General features: G+C 40.3%; 1 long non-coding RNA gene across 1 annotated transcript; it reads left to right on the top strand.

The window, feature by feature from the left end:
- Nucleotides 1-1330: 1330 nt before the first annotated feature.
- Nucleotides 1331-7149, top strand: LOC102976215 (uncharacterized). The gene is made up of 3 exons (XR_449097.3): nt 1331-1405; nt 5645-5674; nt 6422-7149. It is a non-coding gene; the product is annotated as an uncharacterized lncRNA (long non-coding RNA).
- The last annotated feature ends 5477 nt before the right edge of the window (nt 7150-12626 follow it).

Here is a 12626-nt window from a genome sequence, read left to right as displayed (position 1 = left end):
AGTGAAAGGGGCTCCAGGTGCCTGGGACCCTGGGATAAGTGCTATAAAGTGGGATTGACCCAGGCAAACTGAGATGCCTGGTCAATCCATGACAAGTCGAGTTTTCTCTGTATGGAGTATAAAGATGTACATCTGCTCAGGTGTCTGGCATGTTCCCTGCTTCTAGCAGCTGCCTGCAGGTGCCTACAGAAAGCCATCACATTGAAGGGTACCACAATCAAAGAAGGAGAAATGAGCCAGTGGTGATCTTTAAACCTCGAGTAAATTCAGTTGCAATAAGTTGCCCCCCTTTTTTTTTAAGATTTTTTTTTTTTTGATGTGGACCATTTTTAAAGTCTTTATTGAATTTGTTACAGTATTGCTTCTGTTTTATGGTTTTTTTTGTTTTTTTTTTGACCACAAGGCATGTGGGATCTTAGTTCCCCGACCAGGGATCGAACCTGCACCCACTGCACTGGAAGGCAAAGTCTTAACCACTAGACTGCCAGGGAAGTCCCAAGTTGCCCTTCTTGATGGCTTTTAAAACGGTCACTTGCTTCTAGGATACTACCCCTTTAAAGAATATTCCACTACTGTCATCTTTCTTAGGTTTGTGTGGATAACTTTCTGTTTAAAGGTCAAGGACTATTTTTCCATCTTCTTTCGAATGACACATGAGAATTAGCCACAACTTCAGTTTTCTGTAATACAGGCTCCACAGTCAGTGAGTAAGGGCAGAGGACTCCGGGAAGTAAACCACAGGGCCATGGGCTCTAAGCTTTATGAGTATATGGGCGGCTCTGGAGGACCTCTGTGGAATCATGGGACACAAGGCGAGGGTTATTTATGAAAAGTCTCCACCAAAGTGTGGGCCTTTGCATCATACTAGAGAGTTCACACACACACATATACAAATAATTAATCCATTCTTTATCAGTTAGGCTGCAAATGTCTTTGAAATCTGTCTCACTTGTTTTTTCAGGGCTCAAGCTATACCCCGTTATATAGATAGAGCCAAGGGAGGGGTGGAAACAAGGTTAGAGAAGATGTTTAGACCCCATGGGGATATTGACATCACTTCTTGATTGTTTCCACCCTAAAACGTGGTCAGATTCTGAAAAACAGGCAGTCGCCAGCAACAACCAAGGGCTTGGTTTACACTTGCGAAAAGCTTCTGAGTAGAGCAGTGCCACTTCTGGCCTCCTCTGGCTGTGTCCGTTTTATGGTATAAATTAATGGCTTTATGGGTTTGGCCCAGAGCAGTGAATTCCTCTTCACAGAGTCACTTTTCCATAACGAGACAGTCATCTTCAGTCCCAGGCTGGCAAGAAATACAGCAAAGAACATGAAAGCTCAGAGGTTTAGAGAAGAATCTCCTTCTGAGCCTCAGCCCCATGACCCATGGCCAGGCGATGTGGTAAATACGGTAAGTGTGAAACTAGTACTGCTCTTGCAGACACCCTGCTCTGAGGGTAATTATCGCCAGAGGGTGAATGTGACAATGTGGGTTTCAGGCTTGCCAGGTTCTCTCCTTTCCGATGAAAATCTCCGGAGTCTCTTTAGCTTGAGTTTCTTGTGACCACCCGCCTTGCATTCCACGGAATGGTCCCCAAAGCCAGTAATTGGACAGTTATGTTCCATTAGGCTGGTTCCTTCCCATTTCAGCATCACCCGTTCACATCACATTCTCCCAACACTGGCCTCACCCTGCTGTCAACACCCAGCCCTGGAACTCCACTTTCCCTCTCCCTCCACCATGGCATTCTCAGCTGAAATATCCTAGGAGAACCTTTTGTGAGGTTTAACTGGTACTTCTGTATTGGGCAAACAGCCCCCACGCCAGACCATATTTCTGCTTACTCTTCACTGGCCTTCTGTGGCCACCCGCAGGCATCTTCTCCCCATCCGTGTGGTTTTGGAGGGATCAGAGTCTTGTTCTTTCCTGCCCATCAGTTCTCCCTCTCACTCCTCCCATGCCCCGCATAACCACTTTCTTAATTTTAGTGACCCCTTTTGAAAGATACTTCCTTTTGACAAAGAATCCAAACTCTGACTTGTTTCAGCTCAGACGCTTGACAACAGTTTGCTACAGAAAATTGGATGTGAGAGAAAAAGTGAACTGAATTCTTTGAACTTTTGGAATTGCTTAGCTAAGGACATTAGGTGGGGAGCCTACAATGTATATTGCAAAATGTGTATCTACTTCCAGCCTGGTTCTTGACACCCCATATACTTCTCAGTGGGGGAGGAAATACAGGTTAATTTCAACATGGCAGCAAATCAGTAGAATAATCAGTAATGTTTTCTAAATCGAAATTAAAGTGATTTAAAAAAATAATAAATTATCTATTTAAATATTTGTGCCATTAGGCTATTCTGTTGCCTAAAAATACCCAGAAATGACTCTGCTTACTAAATCTTTAGCCGCTATAATAAATATTTTTACCCTGTTTAACTGGAAACTAAATGAACAGGACTAAACATAAGCAGTTGTGACTCTGGGACATTCAGCAACATGGTTAGCGTGTCTGTTATGCGTTCAGCGTGGACAAGGAGTCTCTCTTCGCAAGGTCTGCACACTGGAAATCTCTGTCTTAAATTCTTAGACGTATTGATCGCCAGCTCTCCATTTACCTACTGCCTTTAGCAATACCTGGCCAAATGTTAGGTTATCCAAAGTAAGAAAGATCCTGGGACTTTGCCAAAAAGGAGAGAAAAAACCCTATTCATCTGATCATTCATGTCCTTATTCATTCAAGATAAACTTATTGAGCACTTACATTTCAGATATAGTAGGTGCTCAATACACAGAAATACAAGACATGGCACTTGCCCTGAAAAAGCTTACCATCATTCAAAGTTATATGCTCAAATTCTCTCTTATGAATCAAAACAGGGAAAGGCCCATCTCTTTAGATAGTTCTTTTCCCCTTTATTAAGAGAAGGCCCTGGCTTTAAACCCTGTTCACAAAAGGTCAGTGAGAGAGAATCAGGCCAAGTTCAAGAGTGAAGCAAAGCCTTTGGAAAGATGCTCATCTGCTCTGTGAATCCATGACTTCTCAGTCTTCTTGCTACCTCACATTCTGCAGGAGTATTTCAAACCGTCTTTACTCTGATGGAACTCCTTTAGCATTTTGCCCAAACTCAAATCAACCAGGGTCTGCCCTGGACTCCATGTCTTCCCTTCTGCATTAGGTGGGGCTATCCTTTGTCTTAGCCAAGGCCATCGACTCTATCTGGAGTGTACTTGGATGCTTCTCAGTAACTTCTACTCTGTCCAGTGTGTCCAACTGCCCTTCTCAACTGGATTATTTCTATTGGCATGAAACATGCTCAGGATTTTCCCCTACTCATTAGTTTAGTGATTAACCCTCTCTTGTCTGTAATTGTGAGTTGCATTTCCTTACCTCCCACTCATTTCTCAATTCATTCTAATCTGGACTTAGTCCCAACACTGGTGAAACAGTAGACATCTGTTCTGAGGACATCTATGACCTCCATGTTCCTAATTCTAATAATGAGGTAATTGTTTTAATTAATTTATTTAAAAAATATTTTCTCAAAGCAATTCCTGAGTCTACTTTAAATGTCAAGTTGTCCTACAAAGCACCACCCATTCCTTCAGAATTTATAAGCCACAGATCCACTGACTTCTAATTTGTGCTGTGACTGCTGACAAGCCTGGCATCATTCTGATTCCTGATTCCTTGCGCATGACCTGTTTTTTCTTATCTTTTTCTTTTTTCCCCTCTCTGGAAATTTTAAGATCTTCTCTTAATCCCTGGGTGTTTTGAAATTTCCCAAAAGGGCTTAGTGTGTTCTGTTTCTATTCATTTTGTTGGTCTCCTTCAGGTTCTTAAATTTAGAAACTCATGTTTGGCTTCTGGGAATTTTTCTTATGTTATTTCTTTGACAATTTTCTTCTGAATATTTTTATATTCTCTCTTTTTGGAACTCTTGTTATTCAGATGATGCAACTATGGCCTCTGTATTAGTCAGAATTCTCCAGAGAGACAGAACTAATAGAACAATAGGGGTGTGTATTGATGTGCACGTACACACACACTCACTCACACATGCACATATATAATAAGGAATTAGCTTAAGTGATTATGGAGGCTGAGAAGTCCCAGGATTTGCAGTGAGCAAGCAGGAGACCCAGGAGAGTTGATGGTGTGGTTCCACTCCAAGCCCAAAGGCCTGAGAACCAGGAAAGCAGACTAAGTTTTAGTCCAAAAGCCAGTAGGCTCAAAACCCAAGAAAAGCTGATATTTCATTTGGAATCTGAAGGCAGGAAAATACCAATGTCCCAGCTCAAGGCAGTCAGGCAGGAGGAGTTCCCTCTTACTCAGCCTTTTGGTTCTATCCAGGTCTTTAATTTCTTGGATGGGTCCCACCCACAATATGGAGGACAATCTGCTTTCCTCAATCTACAGATTCAAATGTTAATTTAATCAAGAAATATCCTTTTGGACAAGCCCAAAATAATATTTGACCCCATGTCTGGGCATCCTGTGGTCCAGTCAAGCTGACACCTAAAATTAACCATCACAACCTCTATTTCTTTTTTCCTTTGCTCTCCTGCTTTCTATCGCTATCTTTTGGTTTTAATTTCTCAAAGATTTTCTCAACTTGCAATACTTCCTTTGAATGTTTTAATATCTGTCATTATATTTTCAAGTTCCAAGAGCTCATTTTTGTTTTCTGAATCTTCTTCTCCTTCTTTAAAAAAAATAAACTCCCTTCATGTTCCATGGATTCAATATCTTCTATGATATTATTTTCTTTTGAAGTTTTCTTTTGTAATTTATCTACACGTTCCACTCATTTTGTCTTCTGATGTCTTATAAAGCTCTGTATGATTTCTCTATTGCCACTGCCAGCACCTTAGCCCAAGTCACCATTTCCTCTCACCTGGACCCCATGACTGCTCATTATAAGTCATTGACCCTTCACTCTGCAGGCAGAGTGATCTTTCACAGTGCAAATATGAGGATGCTTCATATCCCTAGATAGTTTCCCCTTGTAAGGTCTTACAACGCCTTCTCATATCACTGTCTACTCCTTCTCTGACCTGTAGCTCTCTATATAAATCTATTCCATTTCTTAGATTTGCATTCTCTCTCTCATATAAGAAAAATTTCACATACCCCTCCCTTTGTCTGGAAAGTTCTTCCCACATACATATATATACACCCCCTATACTTTGCCATATATTCAAACTTTTCTGGTTTTTTAGATTTCAACTTATTTGTTCTTCCATAGAAACATTCCTTAATAATCCATTCTAGATGAGATGGTTTTATTATACACACCAATAGGACCATATTCTTTCTCTGGGACATTCATTTCAGTAAATTATTCTGTATTCGTTAAAGTGCTATCCCCCAGGAGGTTTAAGCCTCTTGAAGAAAGGGATCATGTCTCTTTTGCTTGCCATCGTATCCCCACACTCAGTAAATGAATAAATGGGTCTCTCCCAGGCTCTCTTAGTTGTTTACTCAACACCTATTGTTTTATTTTTTAGTAACAGAAACTCAATTTTGTTGGGTGAGGCAATATGCCCAAATAAGCTGTAACTTCTCAGAGTCCATTGCCGCCAGAGTGTCCAAAGAGTTTTCATTCATTGTTTTGTTTTCTCTTCTTTTTCCTACCTGGAGTGCAGATGTGAAGCTGGACATGGAACAGTGACCAGGTAAACATGGGGCTACCAGTGTGTGGACGATAACTGCATGCTAAGGATGAGGGGTAGCAGGATGACAGAAGAACCCGGGGACCCTGATAACATCACAGAGCCATGGTACCAGCCCTGGAAGGCCAACCCTAGTCTTCCTATCAGTGTTATGTCCTTACATTAAGGAACCCTCATTAAGTTTCTGTGCCATAGAGATGAACCCAAATCTCTGAGAAAATATTCAAGCCTATTCTATGTTATACGCTCATTTAAATTCAGTTATGAAGCTTCTTGTATATACTTAACATTATACCCCCTTTGAAAAATATTAGAGTGTGAGGATCTGAATTGTGATTTGGCCAAAGACTAAGAGTGAATTTTGGTGAAAGGGGTGTGTTTTAGCTGCTGGGGTCAACTCTGGCCCTGCTGCCAGGTGGCCTTTCTTGCTGACTATGATATGCCTAAAGTTATGGAGCAACCCCGATTGGCATCTGAGTCCCCATCCCTATAACACTTCATTATTCCATCAAAACTTTTGTTTAGATGCTCATTCACACTTCTTTCGTCAAGGGATATTTATTGGGCACTAACTGTGTTACAAACGCTCTGCTAGAATCACATTATCACTGTGGATATTATATCTCTGCTTTTCAGATTCTTTGCAACCATCTTTAGTCATCAATGTTAAAATGAGTTTATCAATCTCCTGGCAGGGCAGCTAATAGTATTAAACCTGTTATTTAAAGGAAATCTGTCTCTTTTTCACAGAGCATCTCCATCAGTGAATATGGTATCCAAAAGCGGTCTAGGTTCCTCATATTAGTCAGGATACAAAAACTGCTGTTGTGAATTAGTAACTTCAAATCTCGATGCTTCACCTGATAATAGGTTTAGCTTTTGCTCATGCAATAGTCTAATTGTGTGTCCCAAGAGTGACCTTCCACGTGGTCATTTAGAGGCCCTAGTGGTTCCATGATCCCAGGGACACCAAGAATCCTCATCTGGATCCTCTGCACCTGACTGGTAAAGGATGATGGACAGGAGAATGTGGAAGATTGCACAGAGCATCCTATGATAAGACTTGGAAGTGTTGTACATCACTTTTCCCCTGTACTCCATTGACCGAAATTCGCTTACATTGTCCCACTTAGATGCAAGGTCTCTGTGTCTTTGCTTACATTATTGTCTCAGCACGGAATGCCTTCAGCCTTCATTTTCACTAGCCAAATTTACCTGTTTTCCAGAAACAACTGAAAGATCACCTTCTTTATAAAGTCTTATTAATGTAGTTATTCCACCAGAAACAGAGAAACCAAGGCCCCACTCTGTCGTGAAGACGTGTTGCAACAGGTTAAGAGCAGGTGGTCACAAAATGGTTTAAATGATTATTCAAGGCAACCGTTTTTTCAAAAAGCAAATGAATGTCACAGATGATACGTTTTGGTGTCAACTCTGATGTCTCCATCATACACTTACTTGGTTTTACACTATGTATATTTATTGATTTACTTATTATTTTTATTTTTTAAAGTATAGTTAATTTATAATGTTGTGTTAGTTTCAAGTATACAGCAAAGTGATTCAGTTATATATATATATGTACAGATATAGATACATATATATATATTCTTTTTCAGATTCTTCTCCATTATAGGTTCTTACAAGATATTGAGTATACTTCCCTGTGCTATACACGATGTCCTTGTTTATCTATTTTATATATAGTGGTGTGCATCTGTTAATCCTATACTCCTAATTTGTCCCTCCTCCCCTTCCCCCTTTGGTAACAATAAATTTGTTTTCCATGTCTGTGAGTCTATTTCTGTTTTGTAAAAAAGTTCATTTTTATTATTATTTTTTTAGATTTCACATATAAGTTATATCATATGATATTTGCCTTTGTCTGGGCATATATCTGGAAAAGAGAAAAACTCTAATTCGAAAAGATACATGCACCCCAATGTTCATTGCAGCACTACTTACAATAGCCAGGACATGGGAGCAACCTAAATGTCCACTGACAGATGAATGGATAAAGAAGATGTGTTACATATACACAAAGGAATATTACTCGGCCATAAAAAAGAATGAAATAATACCATTTGTAGCAACATGGATGGACCCAGAGATTAGCGTATTAAGTGAAGTAAGTCAGACAGAGAAAGACAAATTTATATATTTAGATATTTATTTATTGACTGCTTAATTTTTTTGGTCTCTCCCCAGTAGATCATAAAGTGGGAACCCTTTGAGGATATCAAACCTAGTTTGCTCAACAATGTATTCATAATGCTTGGCACAGAGAGGGCACTCAGTATATACTTGTTGAGAAAATAGATGAGTGGTTTAATTAACTAGTGGAAGAGATGTTCAAAAAAGGAAGCGGTAATCAAAAACACATGATGAAAGAATAGAGCTTCAGCATAAAAATCATCATTCTTTTGGTAGAAGAGAACAAGGATATTTATCTGTTTAGAACTTTAAGACTAGACTCCTACATCTACTGTAGGAGTGGTTTTAAGTAAAGGTATCTGCCACCTCCCATAAAATCATGTTTGAATGAATGAATGAATGAATAAATGAATTCCCACTAAAAAGAACATTTGTGTGTAGTTAATATAATTTGTTTAAATGTAAGCACAATGTTTTTATAACAGTGATTTCCTATTGTTTGAGGAGATATTGTATGCAGTTTTATGAGGAATACTGTGAATGTGGAAAGATAAATAAGGCATGGGGCCTCACTCCCCACTATCTGTCTTTCCTTAGGGAAGACCTAGATTTCAGCTCACTGATTCAAAATCAAATTATCAACATCATCCTATTCCAAGAATTCAGAGACTTGCGTACATCTCTACTCCCTTCAACACATCTTTGCAAGGCAACATTGTGCACAGAATTGTGGGAAATACTATGAGGGTATGAAGACGAATAAGTCTCTCTCAAAGTTCTCTCTCTTTGTCTTCTCTCTTTCTTTCTCCATATTCTTTGTTCAGTCATAGGCTTTTTGCCCCCAATATATTTTTTTACTTAAAAATTTTTTTAATATTTTTATCTATTTATTTTTTAACTGAAGTATACATGGTTTATAATGTGTTAGTTTCAGGTATACAGCAAAGTGATTCAGTTACATATATACTTTTTCAGATTCTTTATCATTATAGGTTATGACAAGATATGGAATATATTTCTCTGAGCTATGCAGTAGGTGCTTGTTGTTTATCTATTTTACATACAGTAATGTGTATATGTTAATCCCAAACGCCTAATTTATCCCTTCTCTGCCCCATAGGCTTTTTTTAATACATCATTATTGGAGTATAATTGCTTCACAACGCTGTGTTAATTTCTGTTGTTCAACAAAATGGATCAGCCATATGCATACATATATCCCATATCCCCTCCCTCTTGAGCCTCCCTCCCACCCTCCCTATCCCACCCCTCTAGGTGGTCACAAAGCACTGAGCTGATCTCCCTGTGCTATGCGGCTTGAGCCTCCCTCCCACCCTCCCTATCCCACCACTCTAGGTGGTCACAAAGCACCGAGCTGATCTCCCTGTGCTATGCAGCTGCTTCCCACTAGCTATCTATTTTACGATGCTACTCTCACTCGCCCCAGCTACCCCTTCCCCCCATCCCCGTGTCCACAAGTCCATTCTCTATGTCTATGTCTTTATTCCTGCCCTGCCACTAGGTTCATCAGTACCATTTCTTCTTTTTTTAGATTCCATATATATGCGCTAGCCTACGGTATTTGTTTTTCTCTTTCTGACTTACTTCACTCTGTATGACAGACTCTAGGTCCATCCCCCTCACTACAAATAACTCAATTTCGTTTCTTTTTATGGCTGAGTAATATTGCATTGTATATATGTGCCACATCTTTATCCATTCATCTGTCGATGGACATTTAGGTTGCCTAAGCTTCTGTTATACACACAAACTGTTAGGCTCTGGGGTTACAAAAATAAATGGCAGAGGCTCTGCTTTCAAGGAAATCAGAGTCTTGATTGGAGGGAGGTAGATTTATCAATCAGCTAACAGCAGAGTGTCACAAGAGCAGAGAGGCGTGGAGAAGGGCACTATGGGGCAGGGACAGGAAAACAACAGGGGGAAACTCCCTAGAGGAGATGATCACGGATCTAAGGTCATGGTTAGGTGGATGTGTTCTAGATTCATCCACTGGGGTTTGAACTCTTGCTCCACCATTTCTTAATTGCGTGATCCTAGGCTAATTAATTAGCTTCTTGGTGATAAATGGCCTTGCAGTAAAAACAGGATAGTAACTCAAAGACTGTGAGGGTTAAGTAAGATGTATATATGTATAGAGCATTGATTTGCACCCAGTAAGCGTCATTAGATGTTACTTATTATTTTATTATCATCATTATTATTAATAATAGTTAGCAGGAGACAACCTGGGGGAAAAATAGTCGAAAATGCCATTCTAGCTTACGGGAACAGCATGTGAGAAAACAGGGAAGTGTTGAGAGGGCCCTAAAGGAACTGCAAGCTCTAAGGTTTGGAGTGCGTGATGAGGTTGAGAGAAAGGCAAAGTAGGACAAGGCTGCGTCAAAAAGGACCTCAGGAACCTAAGGAATTCTGACACCAACCTGCAGGAGCCTCTATTTTAGTAAAGGTATGATGTGATCAGATTTCCATTTAGTCACTTCGATGGAACTGTGGAGGATGGATTGAGCGGCCAAGGCAGAGAGAACAATGGGGAGAAAATGCCAAACATAATTACCTAGTAATGAGGTATTAATGCAGTAGCACAGGAGGGTGATTTCAGAGCTGACACAGAAAGAGAATCAAGAGGTCTTGAAATCCATTGGCTGTGGGAGTGAAAGGCTCCATGTTTGGGTCATAGGGTCATAGGGTGAAGATCATCGCTGACTGATGATTAATAAAAGTTAGGAACACAGCCTTTGGTTTTGTTTGTGTGTGTTTTTAAATTTTGCTTGTTTTGGTTGTTTGGGTTGAGAGGAAATGAGATCAGTTTTGGTTATGTTAAGTTTCAGCATCTTGTGTAACATCCATTTAGAACCAAGTAGGAAGTTGAATCTATCAATCCAGAAAGAGAGAGATGGAGAGAGAAAGAAAGAGAAGGAGAGAGATCTAAGTTGGAAATAAAGATTGGAAAGACATCAGTGGGTACGTAGGAGTTTAAGTCATTGGTCAGTTACTCCCAGGAGGACCATGGACCAAAGATGAAACTTACGGGGCATCAGTTTTCAAGCAGAGTTTGTTCAAGTGTGGCCCTCAGGTCACTAGTATCACCATCAACTAGAGTGCTTGTTTAGAAAGTGGGGTCCTGGGCAAGACTCCAAAATTGTGTGGGTGTATTTATCTTTCCAAATATACATTTGATTGTATATATAATGCTTAGGTCCAGATCTATCCAGTAAGAGTCTGAGGGAAAGACTGGGAATCTGCATGTTTTACAAGAACCCATGGGATTCAGTGTACCAGTGATGGAGGCTCCTTAAGAAGGGGATTCAGATCCACAGAGGAAATCTGGAAAGTGTGTCTAGAAGGACGAGGGGAAAACAGGGAGTCTAGGTACGGCAGACGTCACAGAATGAGACCTTTTCAAGGGAGTGGACGGAGGGAAGGCGGGCCACCAGGATGGTAATCAAGGCTGGAAAGGTGGGTACCGCCACTACGGAGAACGGTATGGAGGTTCCTAAAAAAACTACAAATAGAACTACCACATGATCCAGCAATCCCACTCCTGGGGATATACCCTGAGAAAACCGTAATTCAAAAAGACACAGCCACCCCAATGTTCATGGCAGCTCTATTTACAATAGCCAGGACATGGAAGCAACCTAAGTGTCCATCAAGAGAGGAATGGATAAAGAAGATGTGGTACATATATACAATGGAATATTACTCAGCCATAAAAAAGGAACAAAACTGAGTTATTTGCAGTGAGGGGGATGTACCTAGAATCTTTCATACAGAGTGAAGTAAGAAAGAGAAAAACAAATATCGTATAATATTGCTTATATCTGGAATCTAGAAAAAAAGTACAGATGAACTTAATTGCACAGCAGAAACAGAAACACAGACATAGAGAACAGACATATGGATACCAAGGGGGGAAGGCAGGGGTGGGATGAATTGGGAGATTGGGATTGACATATATACACTACTATGTACAAAATAGATAAGTAATGAGAACCTACTCTATAGCACAGGGAACTCTAATCGGTGCTCTGTGGTGACCTAAATGGGAAGGAAATCCAAAACAGAGGGATTATATATATATATACGTATAGCTGATATACTTTGCTGTACAGCAGAAACTCACACAACATTATAAAGCAACTATACTCCAATAAAAATTAATTTTAAAAAAAGGGAAAAAGAATCTGGTGGATTCAGCTAGAGGGAAATTCACAGTGACTTTGGTCACGCAAGTTCAGCTGAGTAGCGGGGCTGGCCTGGGAGTGGAGGAGAGGAAGCAGAGAAAGCACTTCATTTCATGTTCCGACCATTCCAATAAGCATGTCTGAAAGAAAAAGGGGGAGATAAGGCAAAAGCAAGAACAGCTAGAGGGAAGGAAAGTGTTGAGATCAATGATTTTTGCGGTTGTTTTTCTATGAAAGGTGGTGAAGAAGGAAGGGTTTAAGCAATGTCCCTAAGGAGTTTTGAACTTCAGAGTCACAAGCACGCAGATGAGTTGAACTGCACAGAAAGTACCGCTCTTCCATGAAGGCAGGAAGGAGAGAGGCAGGAAGGAGTGTCTGCACAATGGTGGGGAGAAGGGATGAAGCAAGAAAAGGAGCAATTTCCTCCAGCCTCCTTCTGGAAGTTTTACGGAAAGAGGGTAGCGTTCGAGGCTCAAAAAGTAAAGACGTGCAGCAATTATTCCTAATGATTGCTCTTTAAAGAGTGTTCCTTTTTGCTCCCGGGCCGGAGCTAGACAGCCTGAGGAGTGTCTGTGGACGAAAATGAAAAAGGCTCT

The sequence above is a fragment of the Physeter macrocephalus genome, chromosome 5 (assembly GCF_002837175.3).
Source record: "Physeter macrocephalus isolate SW-GA chromosome 5, ASM283717v5, whole genome shotgun sequence".
NCBI lineage: Eukaryota > Metazoa > Chordata > Mammalia > Artiodactyla > Physeteridae > Physeter > Physeter macrocephalus.
This window is presented reverse-complemented; position numbering and strand designations above follow the sequence as displayed.